The sequence below is a fragment of the Ahaetulla prasina genome, chromosome 2 (genome assembly GCF_028640845.1).
Source record: "Ahaetulla prasina isolate Xishuangbanna chromosome 2, ASM2864084v1, whole genome shotgun sequence".
Classification (NCBI taxonomy): domain Eukaryota; kingdom Metazoa; phylum Chordata; class Lepidosauria; order Squamata; family Colubridae; genus Ahaetulla; species Ahaetulla prasina.
In genome coordinates, this window is record NC_080540.1 from 24,020,434 (window position 1) to 24,046,557 (window position 26,124).

The window sequence follows — 26,124 nt, forward strand, 5'->3', positions numbered from 1 at the left end:
CCGGTAATAGGATATTTTCTGATAGTGATGTTCTGGTATTGTAACTGTAAATTTTGTGGTAAAGCCGTATTTATAAGCATACAATGAAATATTGATATAGACAGTAATTTAAGGTTAGTTAGATTGTTTTGAAGGTATTATATTTAACATAGAATTATTTATAATTAATATTTATTAGAATATAGGATATTTAAGTTAATTTAACCAGCTAAATTAATTTGACTAGTAGCCATAGAAGATCTGTTTAGAATAATTCATAATTATATCGTATTGTATTGTACGCTCTTATAATTGACTTACAGTTATATATGTTAATAAGCTTTTGGGTAGGTAGCTAATGATAATAACAATAATAAGAATTGAAATTTAGAACCTAGAATCAGCAAAACGTGAAAGAAACAAACACTGCAATATTGATAGGTAGTGGTCAAACTAACTTTAGATATAAGGGGGGAAAAACATAACTATAGGAAAATTAACCTAGGGGGATAAAAGAAAATACTACTAGCAATAAAAACAGTGGATGGTGATCTGGGAAAAGATTTATAGAATTTTAGGACAACAAAGTAAAATTCTAAAAGAAATGACAAGTATCACTACCACAACACTGAGAACAGGGAAAAAGGCAGCATCAAACCCAACAGCGGTGATGGCTTCTCCATCAACCCAAAGAACAATAGAAATAATGCTGTCCACAGAAAAAACAAGCCCCAGTTTGACTTTCCAATCGATGCAGTCTACTCTCGTAACGATACAGGAAATGATGATGAAACTTCAGGAGATGATGACAAAAAACTATGGAGAACTGAAATCCGACATACACATTTTAGACAACAAAGTGGATTCAATTCAAGATGTGATACAAAGAAATAAGCAAAAAATTAGGTCCGTGGAAATAAAAGCTGAACAAACTGAAAAAAAACTAGAGCAGATAGACCAAAAAATGATGGCAGCGAACAAAGATTTGGAAAGTACGCTAATACATCTACTTCTGACCAGCCTTCATGTCGTTCCTTTATCATGCTTCCTTCCAGAAAACTAGTGCTATGCATTGGCATGAACACATCAAGATTAGCATGCACCTGATTCCCATTGTTCTGCTCCGCAAAACTAGCAGATCTAGAAATCACAACTTTTCTGGTTCCATCTGTAAACCTATACCCTTTGGAACCTGGCTCATACCCAATAAACCTAAGCTTCCTGGCCTTTTTCTGTCCTTTTCTCCTGGTGCCTTTGGGACTATGCACCCAGGCATAACTGTCAAATGTCCTTAGATGAGCCAAGGAGGGTTTCCTTCCATGCAACAGGAAATACAGTGTTTCTTTTATCGCCACACTCCATATCTTGCTGTCTTCATGGCTTCCCCTCAGTAAACCTTACTCACACTTGCATCAGAAGCAATGAGTCCTTCATGGTCTGTTTCTCACCATTTCTTCTTTTAACCATTCTGTTTATACCTGGCAAATATGGATTTGTACATCTAAACCATAATTGGAAATTATCAGACATAAACTCTGTTCCCCTCTCTGTTTGCAGCTGCCATACTTTACAACCATACCGTCCCTCTACAAGTTTTACCCATTGCTGGAATTGTTGCAATATTTCTGTCTTGCTTTTTCGCAGATAACAAAACCCATGTCTACTGTAGTAATCTACTATAACTAAGGCATACCTAGCTCCTCCTAAGGTGGGTAACATAGGGCCAATCAAATCAGCATGCACTAACTGCAATACTCTGTTTGCTGGAGATCCGCTCCTTATGTGTTGAGTAGTCTTGCGCCCTTGTCTCGCCGCTCCTCTTTTTCTCCTCTCCGGGCAGCGTCTCTAGAGATACTCCGTAGAGCCACTCGTGTAGTATCTCTTACTGAATAAACTGTCTCAGCTGCTTTGCTGGCATCCTGGACTGGTGCAGATGCTGGTTATTGCTGAGCATTCTCTCCGCCCTTTCCTGGTCGCCTCTCCAGCCATTTCTGCTCCTCCTTCAACAATCGACCAGTCAAATATGGCATGGTTAAATCCCACTCTTGCATGGACTCTAGACTAGTCACAAGAACGTCCCATGAACTGTCGACTGAACTGAGTGCCACATACACCTTCTGTACCTCTTTAAATGTCATTCCTCTTTCCTCTAACTCAAGGAATGTCTTTCTCATATCCTGCAGATGTGTGGACATGCTCTCCCCCGGCTTCAGTTGTGCTAATTACAGTTTCCTTATCAGCAACTTTACTACCCGTAGTCTCTCTAAGATACACAATGCGCAAAGCCTCCCAGCACTCTTTCGCAGACTGGAGACCCCTCAGGTTTATCAGCTGACTGTCCTCTAAAGCCAGAATTATGCTGGCTAATGCCTTTTCATTTCTACGCAAGTGGGGCTCGTCATGGGGACTGCCGGGAAGGCCACATGGAAGGCAGGGAAGCATGGCAGGGATACAGGCCACGGGGAAGGGAGTAGGGGAGGCAGGCTGAGATGGTGAGGGAGGGCAGGGGCAGTTAGGTAGGGCACGGCTTGTGGGCTTACCTGGCAGGCAGATGAGGGCTGCTCAGTTGGGGCGCAGTGCTTCAGACAGGCAAGCTGCAAGCAAGGACCCATGCAGTAGAAGTGAGGAGTGACTGGGTGGAGGAGGGAGGGGCCCGCGAGTGGGGACCGGTTTGGGGACATGGCCAGCCAGTGGTTCGGTGACCCAGCTCAAATTATCGCTACCGGTTCTCCCAAACTGGTGCGAACCGGTAGCAACCCACCACTGGTTGGCTGGCTGGCTGGATGCTTGGTAGATCAATTGATCCAGGAGGAAACTGGGCTTATTGAACCTGAATGGCACTGAAAGTCCTACAGAATCATTCAAGTTGATAAAATGTGTCTAAAATATTTCTTTAGTCAAATGCTTTTTGTTCTATCCATTTTGTCATCTAAACCATGGATTCTTACAAAGCACACTTATCTTAATGTATATGTTTGCTTTGGGAATTTCTAAATAATAGGAAAGGTCCTGCAGTGCTTCCTTGGTCTATTTTGTACTTTTTTTTCCCTTTCAGGAGGGTCTTGTGTCCTTTGACGAGGTGGCTGTGTATTTCTCAGAGGAGGAGTGGACTCAGCTGGATCCTCACCAAAAAGCTCTGCATTGGGAAGTCATGTTGGAGAATTATAAGAATGTGGCCTCTCTTGGTAAGAGTTTCCTACTCTCCAGTCAGAGAGTTCAGGAAGCCATTTTGTACTTAATGTCATTAGTTATTATTTCTTACGAAAACATCTCTAAATAGATTTCTTCTCTTCAGAGGGAGAAGGAAAAGTTCTGTTTTTCTACTGCTCCAAGGAAGGAAATAGGTCTATGTCATTCTGCTTAGATGTATCCGATCCAATTTATTTTTCTATTTGTATTTAAACATTTTAGTGACAAAGTAATTCCTTAGTTTGAGGTAATGCCAAACTCCATCACACAGATTTCCACTATTTTGGCCCAGGTGCTTCACTTTTACGTTTTTTGACTTAATGTCTTTTTCAAGGTTTTATGCTTCATCAATAGAGATATTATCATTTCTATAGCATGCCATTATAAGGATACAGATATGCAGTATATATTAGAACTTGGCACAATACCTGAAGGCAATTAATATGACTTCCGACAGAGTGAACTTTTTCCCTAACCTTTCTCTCACTTTCATTTCTCTTTCCCTTTGAAGGTGATAATGAGATTGACAATAAAGAATCTGGAGAACCGACCAAAGTGTTTCGACAAGAAGACGTAATGAAGAAACCTGCAATTCAAACAGAATTCCAAAGGCAGGAGGGAAACCTGTCAAATAACTGGAATAAGGGAAGCTCATCTTCAGATGTTGCTCAGATGCAGGAATTTATTGATCAACGAGGAAAACTAAAGAATAAATATATTGGGAAAGATGTAAGACTCTTCAAAGACACATTAGATGTAAATGGACCCTCTCCATCACAAGCCAAAGGAGCAGCCAATATATCCGAAGACAAAGGAAAAAATTACCTTTGGATATTCACACTTTCTCAAGAAAATGGGTCACTTGAGTCACAGAAAAGTTTTCACATGGGAGAGAAGTCAAATAAATGCAATGACCATGGAAACAAGATAGTTAATAAAGGGACATGCACAAGGGAGAAGCCATATAAATGCATGGAGTGTGGAAAGGGCTTTAGCCAAAAGAGTATCCTTATTATCCATCAAAGGATCCACACAGGGGAGAAGCCATATAAATGCATGGAGTGTGGAAAGAGCTTCAGATTAAGCAAGGAACTTGCACCCCATCAAAGGATCCACACTGGAGAGAAGCCACATAAATGCATGGAGTGTGGAAAGAGTTTCAGAAGAAACAGTTCCCTTAAACGCCTTCAAAGGATCCACACAGGGGAGAAGCCATATAAATGCATGGAGTGTGGAAAGAGTTTCAGAATAAGCAGTAAACTTACATCCCATCAAAGGATCCACACAGAGGAGAAGCCGTATAAATGCATGGAGTGTGGAAAGAGTTTCAGAATAAGCAGTAAACTTACATCCCATCAAAGGATCCACACAGGGGAGAAGCCATATCAATGCATGGCGTGTGGAAAGGGCTTCAGTACAAGCAATTCCCTTACACTCCATCAAAGGATCCATACAGGGGAGAAGCCATATAAATGCATGGAGTGTGGAAAGGGCTTCAGTACAAGCAGTTCCCTTACACGCCATCAAAGGATCCACACTGGGGAGAAGCCATATAAATGCATGGAGTGTGGAAAGAGCTTCAGATTAAGCAAGGAACTTGCACCCCATCAAAGGATCCACACTGGGGAGAAGCCACATAAATGCATGGAGTGTGGAAAGAGTTTCAGAAGAAACAGTTCCCTTAAACGCCATCAAAGAATCCACACTGGGGAGAAGCCATATACATGCATGGAATGTGGAAAGAGTTTCAGAATAAGCAGTAAACTTACATCCCATCAAAGGATCCACACAGGAGAGAAACCATATAAATGCATGGAGTGTGGAAAGGACTTCAGAATAAGCAGTGATCTTACATGCCATAGAAGGATCCACACGGGAGAGAAACCATATAAATGCATGGAGTGTGGAAAGGGCTTCAGTACAAGCAATTCCCTTACACTCCATCAAAGGATCCACACTGGGGAGAAACCATATAAATGCATGGAGTGTGGAAAGGGCTTCAGTACAAGCAGTTCCCTTACACGCCATCAAAGGATCCACACTGGGGAGAAGCCATATAAATGCATGGAGTGTGGAAAGGACTTCAGAATAAGCAGTGATCTTACACCCCATCAAAGGATCCACACGGGGGAGAAGCCATATAAATGCATGGAGTGTGGAAAGGGCTTCAGAAGAAACAGTTCCCTTAAACGCCATCAAAGAATCCACACTGGGGAGAAGCCATATACATGCATGGAATGTGGAAAGAGTTTCAGAATAAGCAGTAAACTTACATCCCATCAAAGGATCCACACAGAGGAGAAGCCATATAAATGCATGGAGTGTGGGGAGAATAAGCAGTGATCTTACATGCCATAGAAGGATCCACACGGGAGAGAAACCATATAAATGCATGGAGTGTGGAAAGGGCTTCAGTACAAGCAATTCCCTTACACTCCATCAAAGGATCCACACTGGGGAGAAACCATATAAATGCATGGAGTGTGGAAAGGGCTTCAGTACAAGCAGTTCCCTTACACGCCATCAAAGGATCCACACTGGGGAGAAGCCATATAAATGCATGGAGTGTGGAAAGGGCTTCAGAAGAAGCAGTAAACTTACATCCCATCAAAGGATCCATAGAGCTTCAGCACACCTTATTTCCCACAACCTGATTCACAGACTGGAGAATCCTGAAAACAAAGATACATTTGGGTGAGAATGTATGCTAACTAATGATTTAATGAGTTCTGTGTATGGATTTCCAGTTTACAGACTGAACTCTAAAAAGGGTTTTTCTGCGGTTCCCCCTCCTGACAGCCGTAGAGAGATGAATTTAGTAATGAAAATAAAAACAATGAACATGTGTCATTATAATTATGATTTATACTTTTTTGAATGTATCGGTATATACAGTATATAGCAGTGTCAAACTGGAAGCTCACGGTTCGGATGCGTCACATGCAGGACACACCCACCCCAACTCCGCGAATAGGGGAACCGTCCCAATGTGTCCCATAATGGCAAAGTCACATGGGAAGTTTGAAACTGGTGGTATATAGGTTCGTTTTATTTTATTTTTTAGAAATGAGCTTCCTGTTCCCCAACCGTCATCATTCTCCCAGTTCGTCATAGCTCTCAGGAGAATGCACAGATGTTTAACAGATGCTGCGTCCCTAAACCCAAAAGAAAATATCAAAAAAATAATCAAATAGCACCCATGGTATAGAACTGGGATCCCCAAAAGTAATTAAATTTGCATCCTCAGTGTAGAACAGAGACCTGAGTCAGCCGGTATCTGTGCAGAAACATTGAACGTTATTCAGTCAAAGGCCTCATGATATGAGGGAATTGTCACATGCAGATCAATGTAGAGCGTGTGGGAAGAGCTGAAAGGAGGAACAATTCCTCTCTCACAAAAGGAGCCAGAAGCGCCTCAAGTGCTTGTGCAATTTTGTTTTCAAGCATTATGGCCACATTTTGCTCTTCTGTAGTGTGGTGAGGTCTAAGAAGTCCACGTTTGATTTAAATAAAATTAATTAAATATCAATGGTGTGGTTTTGTTCTAGTCTTGTATTATATTCATCTATTAAACTCTTTAGTTGCTTTAAAAATTAGTAAAAATAGTTGCTTTAGTTGCTTTAAAAAGGACCCAGATTGTTGGGGGGGCAATAAGTTGACTTTGTATATAAATATACAAATAGGATGAGACTATTGCCTTACACACTGTAAGCCGCCCTGAGTCTTCGGAGAAGGGCGGGATATAAATGTAAATAAAAATTTTAAAAAATCTTTTTCTGAAAATTACTGGCCCAAATACGCAAAATCAGAGCTGTAATGTGTGATAATATTATTTATAATAGAATTTTGATGGAGGAAATAGAGTAGCAAGGAGATTGACACATTGAGAACTATGTGAAAAGACCAAGAATATGATAAAGTCACTATATGAGTTGGGTAACTATATAAATTTGTTTATTAAATACAATGGAAAAGGTCTTCAGAATTTACATGGCACTAATTGGATTTTGATCTCCCTTTTATTTTGAGACATAATGGACTAGTTTTAACCTAACTAAATGACACAAGAGAATGTAATATATATACCAAAAATAATTCAATAACAATTTAATCTGATATATTGGGTAAGTGATGTAGGGCTTGATCTAATTTCAGGCAAGTTCAAGCAATAACGGCGTTCCCCAAGGCAGCGTTCTTGGACCAACACTCTTCATATTATACATTAATGATCTCTGTGACCATATTATAAGTAATTGTGTTCTCTTCGCTGATGATGTTAAAACTATTTAACACTACCAACAATAAAGCTACCCTTCAAAAAGACCTTGACTTTGTGTCGGAATGGTCAAAAACTTGGTAACTCCAAACCTCAACCAGCGAATGCTCTGTCTTACACATTGAAAAAAAGAATCTGAACACTAAATACAAGCTCGATAGATATTACCTTGCAGATGACCCTCACCCCGTTAAAGACTTTGGAGTTTTCATATCAAACGATCTAAGTACCAAAGCCCACTGCAACTACATTGCAAAAAAGGCTTTAAGAGTTGTAAACTTAATCTTGCGTAGCTTCTTCTCCAGAATAGAATAGAATAGAATTTTTTTTTCACACTACACTACACTACTAACCAGAGCATATAAAACATTTGCTAGACCAATTCTTGAATATAGCTCACCTGTCTGGAACCCATACCTCATTTCGGACATTAATACAATTGAGCGTGTCCAGAAATATTTTACAAGAAGAGTTCTCCACTCCTCTGATTACAACAAAATACCTTATGCCACCAGACTTGAAATCCTGGGTTTAAAAAATTTAGACATGACCTGAGTTTAACTCATAGAATCATCTGTTACAATGTCCTTCCTGTTGAAGACTACTTCAGCTTCAATCGCAACAATACACGAGCACACAATTGATTTAAGCTTAATGTGAACCGCTCCAATCTTGATTGCATAAAATATGACTTCAGTAACAGAGTTGTTAATGCCTGGAATGCACTACCAGACTCTGTGGTCTCTTCCCAAAATCCCCAAAGCTTTACCCAAAAACTATCTGCTATTGATCTCACCCCATTCCTACGAGGTCTATAAGGGGCATGCATAAGAGCAGCAGTGTGCCTACCGTTCCTGTCCTAATGTTCCCTTGATTGACTCCAATTTCGTATAGTTATTACATATTTATGCTTATATATATGCTTATATATAGCGTAGTTATTTGATGCTTATGCTTATATATACTGTTGTGACAAATAAATAAATAAATAAATAAATATAAATAAATAAATAAATAAATAAATACCTGCATTCTCTCTCCCGCTTCCTTCCTCTTTTTCTTTCTCTTTCCCTTTCTTTCTCTTTCTCCCTCTCTCTTTCTTTTTTTCTCCCTCTCTTCTTCCTTTCTCCCTTTCTGTGAGGAACCCCAGAAGGTCTTCAGTAGGAGGAAGCAAAGCCGGACGTTTGGAAACTCAGAATATGCCCATTGATCATCTGGCATTCTTAGAGCTCCACTATTAATTAGCTTAGCCTGAGCAAGGACAGCTAGCAGCCACTTACAATAAGCTCTCAATTCAAGCTCAGTGCACGTGGGGATCCCTAAAAAGTGAGGATGAAGTGTGAGTAAAAGGATTTACCCTTCCCACCCTCCCACCCTCTCTTTTATTTATTTTATTTATTTATTTTGTCACACAGTATATATAAGCATAAGCATGAAATTACTATACAATATATAAGCATATATATAAGTATGAGTATGTAATAACTATATTAGTTGGATATAGGAAACAATAGGACAGGAACGGTAGGCACGCTTGTGCTCTTATGCACGCCCCTTACAGACCTCTTAGAAATGGGGTGAGGTCAATTTTTTTATTTTATTTTTTTGTAAAAAAGTTTTATTTTTACGTTCATATCCAATAACTTATTTGATGTACAGTCATATATAATTAGTCGGGCTTGCCCAGTCACCACCCCCTCCTTTTAACTCTCTTCCCTCTTCTTCCTTCTTCTACTTTCCACTTCCTTCTACTTCCTCCCCTTCTCTTATCTACATCCTCTCCTCCCTCCCCCCTACACCTTCCTTCTCCCTCTTCTACCCCTCTTTCCTCCTCTTCTCCTCTTTCCTACCTCCTACTCTCTTCTCCTTTCTCCCTCCCCACCATTCTAAAATGGTAGCTGGGCAGACCCGACCTTACATTAATTATATTTATACATCTTCAATATTCCCTGTACATTAACCATCACTCCATTTTCTACTCTCATTCCCCCCCTTAATTCCCCTTACCCTTCCCCCCAACCCACCCAAGACTTCCCAGAACAAAATGCGGGGTATCAAAACTAACAATCATAATCCAAAATAAATCTTAAATTATAATCTCTAGTCACTCCACACATCATCACACTCTGAATTCCCTTCTCCTTTAAAAATATATCTAATACAAAACAATTCCTAAATTTACTCATATGGTATTTGATATTTTTTTTAACTGAAACTTATTTTGAATATAATCAATCCACATTTTCCATTCTAAAATATATTTTTCTTGTGTATAGTCTTTCAAATAAGCAGAATTTTTTGCCATTTCTGTCAGATTTGATACTATAAGTGTCCATTCTTCAATTGTAGGTAGTTCTTCTTTCTTCCAATATTGAGCAATCAAAAGTCTTGCGGCTGTTATTAAGTTCAAAATCAATTTAGTCTCTATAGCTGTACAATCCATAATTATTCCTAGTAAAAAGAACTGTGGAGTAAACTTAATCTTCTTTTTCAGAATGTTCTGCATGATCCACCATACTTTAATCCAAAATGCTTTAACTTTTTTACAAGTCCACCATATATGGTAATAAGTGGCATCTTCATAATCACATCTCCAACATTTAGCCTGTACATTAAGATACATACATGACAACTTTTTGGGGTCTAAATGCCATCTATAAAACATCTTATAAAAATTTTCTCTCATATTTTGCGCTTGTGTAAATTTAACATTCCTCACCCAAATTCTTTCCCAAGTTTCCAACATTATTGGTTGCTGAAAATTTTGTGCCCACTTAATCATACAATCTTTAACCAATTCAGTCTCTGAGTCTATTTCTACTAATACATTATACAACCTCTTAATATGCTGTTGACCTTGATCTCTCATTTGTTTTAACAAATTATCCTCAGTTTGCTTAACACCTATTTTTTGATCTAATTTCCATCTAGCTTGTAATTGTCCATATTGAAACCATGTATAATTTTTCCCTTCTTCCCCCATCTTTTCTCTGGATTTTAATTGTAATTCCCCCTTTTCCATACAAAGGAGTTCTTTATAGGTAACTACCTCCATCTTTTGATATATATTTATATTTTCTATCATATGTCTCGGAATTGCCCATATTGATATCTTTCCATCTAATTTATATTGATATTTCCTCCACACCCTCAATAATGCATTTCTAATTATATTACTTTTAAATATCTTGTCAGCTTTCTTATCATATAATAAATAGGCATGCCACCCATATAACAAACCCTAACCTTCTATATTCAAAACTCTTTCCTCAGTTAAATTAATCCAATCAGTAATTAATGATAAGACAACTGCTTCATAATACAATTTTAGATTAGGCATTTTAAGACACCCCCCCCTTCCCTTGTGTCCTGCATTATTTTTAACTTTATTCTTGGTTTTTTGCCCATTCATACAAAATTATTAACCCCCTTTTGCCATTCCTTTAATTTGGTATCATTCTTAAGTACCGGTATCATTTGGAACAAAAAATAGAAACCTGGGCAAAACATTCATTTTTATAGCTGCTATTCTTCCCAGCAAAGATAATTGTAACTTCTTCCAATTCTCCATTTCTTTCCATACCTTCTGCCACAATATCTCATAGTTATTTTTGTATAATTTCACATTTGAAGCTGTAATGTATATTCCTAAATATTTAACCTTTTTAACTATTTCAAAACCCGTAGATCTTTCTAACTCTTCTTTTTGTTGTATATTCATATTTTTAGTTATCATCTTTGTCTTTTGCTGATTCACCTTAAATCCAGATACTTTACCATGATCAATTATTTCTTTTAAACCAATAGCTGAATATATTGGTTGAGATACAGTAACAACCAAGTCATCTGCAAAGGCTCTTAATCTATAATCTTGATGTTTAATTCTAATTCCCTTTATTCGATCTGAACCACGTATTTTATTCAAAAGAATTTCTAAAGTTAAAATAAAAAGTAATGGAGACAAGGGGCATCCCTGTCTCGTCCCTTTCCCAATTTTAAAAGTTTCTGTTAACCCACCATTTACTATTATTTGTGCTGTTTGCTTCTGATATATTGCTTTAATTGCATGGATAAAATAATCCCCAAATTGCATTTTTTATATTACTTTAAACAAAAACTGCCAATCCAATCTATCAAAAGCTTTTTCAGTATCCAGAAAAAAAAGTGCCGCTGAGACTTGGTTGTTTTGTTCAAATTTATTATTCAAATAAATTTACAATTTGCCTCACATTGTATCTCATCTGCCTACCCTGAATAAATCCTGATTAATCATTATGAATTATTTGATTCATCACTGGCATTAATCTATTAGCAAGTATCTTGGCAAATATCTTATAATCAGTGTTTAAAAGTGATATTGGCCTATAATTCTCTGCTTTAATACCATCTCGATCTTCCTTCAGTATTAACAAAATAAAAGCTGCCCTCCATGAAGGGGGAACATCCCCTCCCATTTGAATTTTATTAAATAGCTCTTTAAGTGGTTCAACCATCTCATTTTGTATATTTTTATAATAAACAGCTGTTAGGCCATCTGTACCTGGTGCTTTACCGACTTTAAGCTGCTTAATTACTTACATAATTTCTTCTGAAGTAATTAATTGACTCAATTCTTCCCTTTGATTTTCTGTAAGCTCACAAATATCTTATTGTTGTAAATATCTTTCTATCTCTGTATCATCAATCATATCCCTAGTATATAACTTTGTATAATACTCTAAAAACGCTTTTTTAATCAAATTCTTTTGATACACTTCTTTACCCCTATATTCTATTTTATCAACCGTTTGTGATTTCTGTTTTTTCCTTATTAAATAGGCAAACCATCTTCCTGGCTTGTTAGCATTACTGAATGTATTATGTTTTACATATTGTAAGTTAATTGCTACTTGATCTGCCATCAACATGTTAAACTGACCTCTTAATATATTTATTGATTCTTTTATTTTACTATTTCCTGGGCAGTCAATATCAGTTATCAATAACTGTTCTTTCTTTTTTTTTTTTTAATTGAAAAAGTTTTAAAAAACAAAAACATTTTCCCCCCTTTTCCCCCCTCCCTCCCACAAAACCCCCTTCCCCCCTCCCCCCCCCCAGCTTCCCGGGTCAATCACAAGGTATTGTTATACATAAACCAAACATAGAGTAAAATTTTCCCTTCTAATCCAATTAACCTCATCTAAATCTTTTCATCTCCCAACCCCCCCCATTACATAAAATAATACTTCCTAATTATTCAAAGGCAATCTGATATTTCTTAATCTGATATCTGTTTTGTAAATAATCAATCCATTTTTTCCATTCAATTAAATATCTTTCCTGCGTATTATCTTTCAAAAAAGCTGAGATTTTAGCCATCTCAGCCAAATTAGTGACTTTCAATATCCATTCTTCTATTGTAGGTACTTCTTCTTTCTTCCAGTATTGTCCAATCAACAGTCTTGCTGCTGTTATTAAATTCAGAATCAATTTAGTCTCAATCCCTGTACAATCCGTTATAATTCCCAAAAGGAAAAATTGCGGCAGGAACTTTATCTTCTTCTTCAGTACATTTTGAATAATCCACCAAATTTTTATCCAAAAGGCCTTAATTTTCTTGCAAGTCCACCAAATATGAAAATACGTAGCGTCATCACAGTCACACCTCCAACATTTTGCTTGGATATCAGGATACATACATGATAATTTTTGGGGATCTAAGTGCCATCTATAAAACATCTTATAAAAATTTTCCCTTAAATTCTGTGCTTGTGTAAACTTAACATTTCTAACCCAGATTTTCTCCCATGTTTCCAACATTATTGGTTCCTGAATATTCTGTGCCCATTTTATCATACAGTCCTTTACCAAATCCTTTTCCGAATCTATTTCAAGCAGCACATTATACAATCTCTTTATATGCTCCTGGGTCTGATTTCTAATTTGCTTTATTAAATTTTCCTCCCTTTGCATTATACCAATTTTTTGATCTTCTTTCCATCTAGCACTTATTTGCCCATATTGAAACGAAGTATAATTCCTCCCTTCTTCATTTAATACCTGTAATGATTTTAATTGCAATCTACCTCCTTCAGCATACAAAAGTTCTTTATAAGTAATCATTTCCTGTTTCTGTTCTATATTTATATTCTCTATTGCATGTCTGGGGCTCGCCCATATAGGAATCTTATAGTCTAGTTTATAAGAATATTTTTTCCAGACCCGCAAAAGAGCACTTCTCAACACATGATTCTTAAAAGCCCTATCCCACTTTTTTTTCATAAAATAAATACGCATGCCATCCATATAACAAGTCATAACCTTCTATGTTCAAAATTCTTTCCTTCATTAAATTAAACCGGTCACTTATTACTGAAAGGGCTACTGCTTCATAATATAGTTTAAAGTTAGGCATTTTTAAGCCACCTCTTTCCCGTGAGTCCTGAATTATTTTCATTTTAACCCTCGCCTTTTTACCTTGCCATATAAATTTATTAATCCCAATCTGCCAATCCTCCAAATTTTTATCTTTCTTAATTATTGGTATCATCTGGAACAGAAACAAAAATCTAGGTAACACATTCATTTTGATAGCCGCAATCCTCCCCAATAGCGACAACTGCAATTTTTTCCAGACACTCATATCATTCTGAACTTTTTGCCATAGCAAGGCATAATTATTCTTATAAAATTTCTTGTTCGATGAGCTAATATAAACCCCTAAGTATTTAACCTTTTTTACCACCTCAAATCCTGTTATTTCCTCTAGTTTTTGTTTCTGTTGTATAGACATATTTTTGATTATCACTTTTGTTTTATTCTGATTTATTTTAAATCCTGATACCTTTCCATATTTATCAATTACTTCCAACATGATCTACTTGAATTTATAGGATTTGTTAAAGTAACCACTACATCATCTGCAAAAGCTCTAACTTTGTACTCATATTGTCTAATTTTAATTCCCTCTATTTTCGTTAATTCTCGTATTTTATCTAATAATGGTTCCAGAGTCAAAACAAACAATAGAGGTGATAAGGGACATCCCTGTCTCATTCCTTTCGCAATCTTAATAACTTCTTTATTATAATCTGAGCTGTTTGCTCTCCATAAATCGCTTTAATTATTCTAACAAAACAATCTCCAAATTGCATTTTCTCTATTAATTTAAATAAAAAATCCCAATGCAATCGATCAAAGGCCTTCTCCGCATCCAAAAAAATAAGTGCTGCTGAAGTATTCTTCTTTTCCAAATATTCCAATATATTAATAATCTGTCTAACATTATTCCTCATCTGCCTCCCTTTTATAAAACCAGATTGATCAGTATGAATTCTTTGTTGTAAAACTAACATTAATCTATTTGCTATTATTTTAACAAAAATCTTATAATCATTATTTAAAAGGCCTGTAATTACCGGGTTTAGAGCAATCTTGCTCCTCTTTTGGTATCAGTGAAATAAAAGATGTTTTCCATGACGGGGGTATTCCCGCTCCTAGTTGTATCTGATTAAATAATTCTTTAAGTGGGCCTAGTATTTCATCCTGTAGTTTTTTATAATAACTTGCTGTAAGACCATCTGTACCGGGGTTTTTCCCCATTTTTAATTGTTTAATTGCCTCCACTATTTCTCCAGTAGCTATCAGCCGATTCAGCTCCTCCCTTTGTTCTAATGTTAGAGTATTAACCTTATAATCTTTCAAATAATCATAAATGTCCCTATTCGATATTTTATCTTTTGCATATAGAATAGTGTAAAATTCTGAGAAGGCCTTTTTAATTTTATCCTGTTGATATATCTCTTTACCTTTATATTCTATTTTTTGTATGACACATGCTTTCTGTTTTTTCCTTAAGTTATATGCCAGCCATCTCCCAGGTTTATTTGCATTACAGAAGGTATTATGTTTAGCATATTGTATATTCGTTGCCACCTGGTCTGCCATTAACATATTAAATTGACTCTGTAATCTTCTTATAGCCTCTTTAAGTTTGTGATCTTGTGGGTTTTGAATTAATAACTGTTGTTTCTTTTGAATTTCTTCTTCCAAGTACCTATGCTGCCTTTGTTTATTATTCCTCTGCCTATTGTCCAAATATATCAATATACCTCTAATAAAAGCTTTACTCGCCTCCCACACAGTTCCTATAGGTGTCCCCTTGTGCATATTAAAATCAAAAGATTCCTTCATCTGTTTCTTACAATGATTTACATTATCCTCATATCTAAACAGATTTTCATTCAGCCTCCATGTTCTACCACCTTTTTTCCCTTGTAATAATTCCATCCATACTGGGCTACGGTCAGTTAAAAACCTCAGAAATATCTTCATTTTCTTCACCCTAGAAAGCAAGTCATATACCTATACCTATCGGGAAAAAAAGTAAAATCTCTCTCATCTGGATTCCGTAACCTCCATATATCTCTAAACTCAAAGTCTTCCATCATTTCAAAGAAGGATTTTGGTAATTTTGCATGTATAGGTATCTTCTTGGAAGAGGTTCTCTTATCACTTCTTGTATCAATTACTCCATTCCAGTCTCCTAATAAAATAAACGAACTATAATCCCAGGGGATCAACCTCTCGTGTAACATTTTATAAAACTTTTCTTGTTGCTGATTAGGTGCATAAATACCTATCAACAAAGTCTTTTTTGCATCTATCACCAGTTCAATAGCAATAAATCTTCCTTGAATATCTGCCTCAATTAACTTAGCTGGTATATCCTTCCTGATATATACAACAATTCCATTTTGCTTCTTATCCAAAGCTGAAGCAACAAAATGTTTACCTAATTTTGAGTTAATTAAGTATTTTTGGTCTGATAATTTGATATGTGTCTCTTGCAGGCAAATCACATCATTTTAAAATTGTTTCAAGTAGTGAAATATTTTCCTTCTTTTCTGAGCTGAATTCAAGCCATTAACATTCCATGACAAAATTCTATTTGCCATTACTGGCCTCCTGAAGCTTTGAAGCAAATAACGGAAGATCCTCCTCTGGTATCTTCCGTCTAGCTCCTCCCACAGCTTCCATACCGGGGTCCTGACTTTTACTTTGAAACTGTTGCTCTTCTTTATGCTTAAGAGCTCCTCTTGTCACCCTTTGCTCTTGTGGTTCCTCTGATGCTGGCAGCAATGAAGCCTCTTGGATCACCACACCTTCTTGAATCTCTTGAAGTTTTTCTATCACTTCTATTTCGACTTTCAAAACTGTAGAAAGAAAATCCTTTGCCTTTAAAACAGTGTCAATTCTGTACCTCCTTCCTTGATAAAATACTGTCAGTCCAACTGGCACCTCCCATCTGAATTGAATCTGATGTTTTTTAAGTTCTTGTGTGAAAAAAACAAATTCCTTCCTATCTCTTAACATCTTTGAAGGAATCTCTTTCAGCACCTTCAGCTCCTGTTCTCCAATTTTTAAAGTTGTCTGATATGAAACTTGCAAAATCTGATTTCTCATAGTCCTTTTCACAAAATAAACCACAATGTCCTGAGGAAGCTTTCTCTGTCTTGCGATCCAGGAATTAACTCTATATATTTTATCAATTTGGTAAGCTACCTCTTGGGGTTCCACTTCAATAAAGAGAGCTTTTTATCAGGTTCGTCTGATTCGCCAGTTGCGCCACTTCCTTGACCGGGATGCACCTATTTTCTCTGCATTCAATGCTCTCTACATCATTGAAAATCTCCAGTTTTCAGAATCATTCTTGATAATCTATTGACTCATGTGACAAATTGCAATCTGCATCAAACATCAGAACAATTTCATTTTTTCATTGCATAAATTCAACCATCTTGCCATCCAAACAGCCATCCAAACAGCCATCCAAACAGCCATCCAACCAGCCATCCAACCAGCCATCCAAACAGCCATCCAAACAGCCATCCAAACAGCCATCCAAACAGCCATCCAACCAGCCATCCAAACAGCCATCCAAACAGCCATCCAAACAGCCACCCAACCAGCCATCCAAACAACCATCCAAACAGCCATCCAAACAGCCACCCAACCATCTGCAAAATTTGTACACAAAACCTACTAACATCCAAAACTAGGTATGCATTCTCAACACCAATCACTTGGATCTCAAATGGATTGATAAATGCAAGAAGCATAGTCAACAAATTACCTGAATTTCCTCTTATTAAACAGTGGCACATTTGATATCATTTTTGTTTGTGAAACATGGCTGAACTCATCCTTCCTGACTCCATTATCTCAAACAAAGAATATCAAGTCTATCGATCAGATCGTGAAAACAAGAGGTGGTGGAGTGGCTATCTTTTACAAAGTCACTGAATCTAAAAATATCCAGTAGTATAAACTCTCTCTTCCTGAAACTATTGTATGCAACCTATCCTTGACACTACTCTTGATTCTTACTATGCTACAGAGCCCTGACTATGACATTACCCATGCAAATGCTAACTCATGCTAACATGGGCTACCTCTTGCCCATATCCTCTCATCTTCCTGGGTCCTAAATCTACCTCTCATTAATTGGACAACTGATGTTAACTGACCCAATCCATACTACACTATACAATGTTACAAACCTAGGTCTTGAACAACTTAACTAACAATACAAGACTCAACAACTGCCTTGATCTCATCTTCTGCAACAATTCAAACTCATTACGGACTAGAAATTAAAGAACCTTTTTCAACAGTGACCACTGCATGATTGATTTTGTCTATACGTCCATACTTAAATCGTCATAACAACAGTACTCCCAACTACAACTTCAAAAAATAATTGACCTTATAAACAACGATCTTTCATTTCTGGACTAAAATTGTTTGCAACCTGCATAACCGCTGAAGACCACTATAGAGTTTTCCTACTTGAAATCAATAGTCATTAAACTATATGTACCACAAATGACTACCATGATCAAGAAAAACAAACTACCCATATCAATAAAAGCTTCAATCAAAAATCCTCTGGAAAAGAAACAAAAAGGCTATGTTACAAATTTCAAAACCGCTATAGAAACATATGCAACCAAATAAAACTGAATACAAATTACCACACCAAGCAAGAAGAACTTCTATATCACAAATTCAATCGTGCCATAATTTTGTTAACAATAAACTTAAAGACTCAGATCCATCCCACCACTAAAGATTCTAACAACAAAGAATGCAATGGAAACAGCTAAAGCAAACCTCTTCAACATTTTCTTTGGCTCAGTTTTTGTCTCGATAACACATATCCGACTTCAAAATACCAGCAATGATTATGATGATTTAACTCATATAGATTTCTGAAGACAACGTTGGAAAAGCTCTTCACAACAACTGGACCCGATGGACTGTGTGCATACTTCTTAAAAAACTTTCCATTAATATAGCAGAACCCTAAGTATTATCTTTAAAAAGCTTTCTACCAGTTCTCTTCCCAAACTTTGGTCACTAATACAGTCATCCCTATCTTCAAAGGAGACCCCAGCTTGTAAAACTACAGACCGATCTCCTTTGTGTCACCTGCAAAGTCATGGAATCTATCATCAACCAATCCATTACCTCATACTTGAAACAAACAACCTATTCTCAACAAACAATTTGGTTTCAGAAAAATTATCATGTAACTTACAACTTCTCACTGCAAAAACATATGGACTTAAATGATCAAGGCAAATCAATAGATGCAATCTACATAGACTTCTGCAAAGCTTTGACTCAGTAGTACACGATAAACTTCTCTAAAACTAATATCCTATAATCTCAGGACCCCTCCACAAATGGATATCTGCTTTCTGTCTAACAGACAACAAGTGGTCAAAATTATGCTCTATCAAATCCTGTTCCTGTCAAGGTAAATTCCTCAAGGCAGCGTTCTTGGACCAACACTCTTTATACTATATTATTATTATTATTATTATTATTTTATTATATTTGTATACATCTGAAGGACTCATTCACATTAAAACAACAGAAAACATATAATAGATAAAAATGAATAGATAGTTAAATTCAATTGATGCTCTAACTTTTTAAATACAAATTTAAAACCTCATTTAAATTTTTAAAAATCCCAATTTAAAATTACATTAAATAGTCCTGCTCTTACAGCGTCTTCAGCTCTAAGGACTTGAGATAGTTCAAGCCCCAATCTTCCAGATAACAAGAACCCTCTTCAGAACATTGTTTAGCTCTATACCTCTGTGAGCGCACTGGTTAGACTAATTGGCAGTATCCCAAATATCGGCCCTAGGCCATCTTTAAAGGTGATCAAGTACCTTAAAGTGAACCAAGACCACTAAGTGCATATTATTACAAGATGTTACATCCAATGCTCCTCTTCACCCTCAGCTGCATTCTGGACCAGTTTCTCACATCACATGTAACATTACAGTCAGGCATGTAACAAGGGCATCGAGTGCATAGCCCGATCCAGAAACACTGGCTATCACAACCTGATGAAGCTCCTGGTCCTATCATATGATCTTCTAAGACAATGCATCAGGAGAGATTAAACTTTCGTCAATTTAATGTCAGTGATTTTAGCTGACTCCTAATACAAACTTCTTGGTATTAGTCTGAGTCTGTTCCTCATCCAGAGTCGGCCTCCAGGCACTGGGACATCACTTAACAGCCTCTTTTTGATAAATATACTGAGTATCATCAGCTATATGACAACTCACCCCAAGACCAATGATCTCTCTCATAGATGTTGAACAGAACAGAGAACCTTCACATGATCCTTTGATCTCTTTAATCACAGTCTGAATATAACCAATGAATGCCTTAGTCCTCATATATACATTATGATCTTTTGTGACCATTCTCAATATTTTGTTTCAAAATTGTGATGTCAAATATTTAACACCACAGACAAAATTCTATCATTCAAAATCTTGATCATCTAATTGATAAATTCAGCTCAAATTCAACCAACAAATGCTCAGTCTTACATATAGGAAAAAAAAGAACAAAAACTGTACATACTAGATGGACTACCTTCAGACAAATGTTAAAGACCTTGGAGTTTTCATGTCAAATGATCTAAGTGAAAGACTGCAACTACATAGCAGCTCTAGTTGTAAACCTAATCTTGTGTTCTTTTCAAAAACAACTACTAACCAGAGCATATAAAACATTTGCTGAAAATTCTAGAATACAGCTGCCTGTTTGGAACCCTCACCACATCTCTGACATCAATCAATTGACTGTCCATTTTACAGAAGAGTTTTTCCATTCCTCTGAATGTTTGACTTGAAATCTAGGCAGAAAACTTGGAACTCCTTGCCTTGACAAGACCTGTAACTCACAGAACCATCTATTTAATGTCCTTGTTAAAGACTACTTTCTTTAATTGCAATAATACTAAAACTAATAATTTAAACTTAATGTCAAGCTTTAATCTGATTGCAGAAAATATACTTCTATAACAGAATCATCAATTCTTGGAATACTTTACCTGACTCTGTGGTCTCTTCCATAATCCTAAAGCTTTATCCACTTTCTACTATTGACTCACATTCTAAGAGGACCATAAAGGTGCATAAAGCAAAGCGTGCCTAGTTCCTGTCCTATTGTTTTCTTTTCTTCTTTCTATGTGCTTATCCTCCTTATATTTACCCATATATGTTTATATACATATATATTAATATAATCTTTTGTATGATTCCTACATATATTATTGAACAAAATAAAATAAATGGTTTTTGTCATCATCCTGTTTCATCATGTTTCCTGTATCTTAAGTAATCGTTAGTCAAACTGTTGTTTTTCTGGACAGCATTATTTCTATTGTTCTTTGGGTTGATGGAAACATTCTGTTGGGTTTGATGTTTTCCCTGTTTTCAGTGTTGTGGTAGTGATACTTTCATTCTTTTACTCAAATTCTATAATCTTTTGATCACCATCCCTGATCAGTATTTTCTCTTTTCATTTTAATTTTCCATAGTTATGTTCTTTCAATATGGATGCATCTATCTGAGTCAGTGATTGGCCTCTTAACAATTTGTCACATTGGTGGATGACTCAGGAGAGCTTTTTATCAGGTTCGCTGATTGCCAGTTGCCTTCCTTGGCCGATGCCCATGGGTCACTCATGCTCTATCTCCTTGGGTGCAATGTCTCTACATGCTCCAAAGCATCTGGAGGCTCAGTTGGTTCAGAATACAGCTCTCATAAGCTCATGGCTCATGTGACACCACTCCTGTGCAGGCTGCACTGGCTTCTGTGGTCTTTGCACTTCAATCTAGTTGACCTTTAAAGCGCTCCATGGCTTGACAGTTCTTACAGGACCGTGCCATCGACTACCTCTCACTGATGTGCTCACAGATCTCCTTTCCGTCAGAAACAATGTGATTTGGCGGTAAGGAAATTCTCTGTGACTATTTGGAATGAACTTCAGGACTTGCCAATTTCTGACCTTGAACCTTCATAGCTGAAGACATACTTATTCATAGCAGGACTGGCATATTTTAGATTTTATTTGGTTTTAATTTGGGTTTATCTTTTAAAAGTTTAATTTGGGCCAAATTGAATAAGTTTTTAAATATTATTTTATTCTATATTTATATTGTTGTCTTTTGTCTGGCTGTAAACCACCCTGTCCTTTGGGAGAATGTATAAAATGATTAATAAATAAATAAATAAATAAATAAATAAATAAATAAATAAATAAATAAATAAATTTCAACCCAAGTGGTCTGAAAAAGGAAGTACAGGACCTATTTCACAGACAAAAGCCAGGAAAAGCTCAGGCAGACAAGATAATCCTTCTTGTAAAGTTGTGCTGACCAATTATCTTCACATATCTTCAATAAATCACTAGGATGTGCTATGTCCTTCTTATTTCAAAGCTCTAATCATCCAGTGAAAAAGCACTATCAAGGCTGAAACTACAGACAATTCAACATCTGTAGTCATGAAAGCCTTTGAAGGCTAGTGCTCTCCTGCTTGAAAACCATCATGGATCCGCTGTTAGACCCTTGCAATTTTCATACTGAGCAAATAGTTCAGCAGATGATGCTGTTAATATCTCTGCACTACATCTTCATCTTGAATCTCCAAAGATATTGGGTCCTCTTTGTAGACTTTAGTTCAGCATTCAATACCATCATTCCAGACACTCTTCTGAACTAAACCAGCTACAATACCTGAACACTGTGGATCAAGCTTCTAACAAAGGAAGCAGCAGGTGAAACTAAGCAGGATCACATCAGATCCTGTACAATTAGCATAGGGCTTAATTTTTTTTTTTTTAATAATATTTTAATAATAATAATAATAATTTTATTATTATTATTATTTTAATTTTATTATTATTATTAATATTATTTATTTTTTAATCTATACTTTTCTGAAGGACTCAGATGTACATAAAGTCAAACAATACAATATACAATTAAACAGAAATCTTATTACACAATTGGCAAAACTTTTTAAAACATTTAAAATTCTCATTAAAATTCATATTTTAGGAATATGGAATATAAATTTAAAAATATAAATTTAAAATTTTGCAAATGAATAAATACTGTATTTAATAATCTTTTTATATTTTTAACTTCCATGAATTGAGTCCTTAAGATTGTATATAAATATGTTTTTTAAAATAAATAAATACATTTTCAATTGTGAAAGGTCCAGTCTATTTAATAAACCAGAAGTTCTTCAGATCACAGAATCTTCTGAGCTGACATAACATAACATAACATAACATAACATAACATAACATAACATAACATAACATAACTCATAACATAACATAACATCTAACAACATCCTTTCTTCATAACATCAGAGTTGAAGGGACCTTGGGCCTTCTAGTCCAACCTGCCCAGGCAGATCACCATCTGTCAGATGGTTGTCACATTTTCTTAAAAATTTCCAGTGTCAGCATTCACAACTTCTGACAAGTTGTTCCCTTATTGATTAATTCAACTGTAAATTTCTCCTTAGTTCTAATTTGCTTCTTTCTTTGACAGTCCACATTGCTTCTTGTTCTACTCAGGTGCTGGTGAACAGTGGTTTTCTTTGTCAGCTGATATTGGAACACAGCTATCATATCTAGTCCTTTGTTTTCATGAAATTTCTGTGACTATTTATAAGATAACAAGACTGTGCTCTATTCTCTTCTCTCTGTATACCAATGACTGTATTTCCAATGATCCATCTGTTAAACTACTGAAGTTCGCAGATGACACAACAGTGATTGGTCTCATTCAAGACAATGATGAATCCGCATATAGACATGAGGTCGAAAGACTAATACCACAATCTGAACTGAACACTCAAAACTGTAGAAATGGTGGTAGACTTTAGGAGAAACCCTTCCATACTTCCACCTCTCACAATACTTGACAACACAGTATCAACAGTAGAAACCTTCAAATTTCTAGGTTCTATCATATCGCAAGATCTAAAATGGACAGTTAACATCATCAAAAAAGGACAACAAAGACTGTTCTTTCTGCGCCAACTCAGAAAACTCAAACTGCCCAAGGAGCTACTGATCCAGTTCTACAGAGGAATTACTGAGTCTGTCATTTGCACCTCTATAACTGTCTGGCTTGGTTCTGCAACCCAACAAGAAAGACACAGACTTCAGAGGATAATTAGAACTGCAGAAAAAATAATTGCTACCAACCTGCCTTCCATTGAGGACCTGTATACTGCACGAATCAAGAAGAGGGCCTTCCTGATTTTTTATTGATTTTTTATTGATTTGATTTTTTCTTGATTGATCCATGATGCTTCCTTGCTATTGCCTGCCATTGTTTATTTTATTTTATTTTATTTTATTTTATTTTATTTTATTTTATTAGATTTTATTTTATTAGATTTTTATACCGCCCTTCTCCCAAAGGACTCAGGGCGGTGTACAGCCAAATAAAAATCCACAATATACACAATTAAAACAAGACTAAAACCAAACATATTACAAGATGGCCAAAATTTTAAACAATTTAAAACCCTAAAATATAAATAGCCCCAATTAAAAATTTAATAAAACTTTTAAGCCAGTCCCGCTTGAATAAATATCTTTTAGCTCACTGAAGTCAAGATCAGGCATTTCGTAAACCAGGGAATTGTTCCAAAGTGTGCTCCAACAGAAGGCCCGACATTGTTGTTTCGGCACCTGAACCCTCTCTGTATGGGTCGGTGGGAGGCATAAGGTAACAGCAGGCGGTCCGTAAGTACCGGGCCTAAGCCATGGGCGCTTTAAAGGTGGTAAAATCTTAGCGCGCAAAGACCACTGGAGCCAGTGCAGACTGCGCAGGATGGTGTTACATGGGATCACATTGCTCCCACTATTACCCTGCATTCTGGACTACTGCAGCCTCCGGGTTACTTCAAGGCAGCCCCATGTGAAACATTGCAATAATCCAACAAGTGACAAGCATGGTGATCTGCATAAGGCATCCCTCTCAAGGAACTGGCGAAAAATTTGTGAAAGGCCCTCTGACGGCCAAAATGATCTCAAGACAGCCGCCCATCCAGAGGACACCAAGTTAGCACCCTTTGGGCCATGCTCACAAGTCAGCTGCGGCTGCAGCTGACTGTACCTGCCAGCATCCACAGCCACTCCGTCTTGGAGGATTGAGCTTGAGTCTGTTTCTCCCCATCCAGACCCATTGGCTTCCAGACACCGGAATAGCACTTGACAGCTTCGTTGGGGTGGTCCGTGGAAAAGTACAGCTGAGTGTCATCAGCGTACAGATGGTAACTCACCCGAAACCACTAATGACCTCACCCAGCGGCTTCATATAGATGTTGAACAGGAGGGTGAGAAACGACCCTGGCACCCCACAAATGGCGCCTGCGGTGACCTCTGCCCCTGTCAACACCGTCTGTGACCAGTCGGAGATAGGAGAACCACCGATAAGCGGTGCCTCACTCCCAACTCTCATGTGCAGCAAGATACCATGGTCGATGGTATCAAAGCTGAGAGGACCAACTATCCTGGCCTCCAGAGGTCATCCTGCGACCAAAGCTGTCTCCGTGATGTCCGGACCGGGGGACTGAACAGGTCTAGATAGACATCTTCATCCAGGTACTAAGCTGCCATACAACCACTTTCTACAACCTTTGCAGCGAAGGTTGGACTGACGATTTCCCAAAATAGCTGGGTCCAGGGAAACTTCTTGAGGAGGTCTCACCTCTTTCAAGGCAGCGGGAAAATTCCAACAATGAAGCATTTATAATTCCCCGGAGCCAGCCTCGTGTCACTTCCTGAGTAGCCAGCACCAGCCAGGAAGGACACGGGTCCAGTAAACATGTGGTTGCATGTAACCTCCCCAGCAACCTGTCCACGTCCTCTAGAGCCACAGACTCAAACTCATCCCAAACAACCTCAACAAGACGTGCCTCCGTCATCCCACTTGGATCATCGCAATTTTGGTCTAAACTATCCTGAAGCTGAACGATTTTATCGTATAGATAACTGTTAAACTTCTCAGCACCTCTCTGTAAGGGGTCATCCCACCCCTCTTGGTGAAGGAGGGAGCGAGTCACCCGAAACAGGGCGGCCGGGCGGTTATCTGCCGATGCAATGAGGGTGGAAATGTAAGAACGTTTCACCTCCCTCATTGCCACTAGATAGGTCTTAGTAAAAGATCTCACTAGTGTCCGATCAGCTTCGGAACGGCTACACCTTCAGGTACTCTCTAGGCATCTTCTCCGGCGTTTCATCTCCCTCAGCTCCTCAGAGAACCAAGGAGCCAATTGAGATCTACG

At 37.2% G+C, this 26,124-nt stretch overlaps 1 protein-coding gene and 1 pseudogene across 1 annotated transcript in view; one reads left to right on the forward strand and one right to left on the reverse strand.

The window, feature by feature from the left end:
• LOC131191556 (zinc finger protein 420-like) overlaps positions 1–8,318 on the forward strand; it is a 59,417-nt pseudogene extending 51,099 nt beyond the window's left edge.
• LOC131190418 (zinc finger protein 91-like) overlaps positions 1–26,124 on the reverse strand; it is a 222,221-nt gene that overhangs the window by 125,289 nt on the left and 70,808 nt on the right. The window lies entirely within an intron of this gene.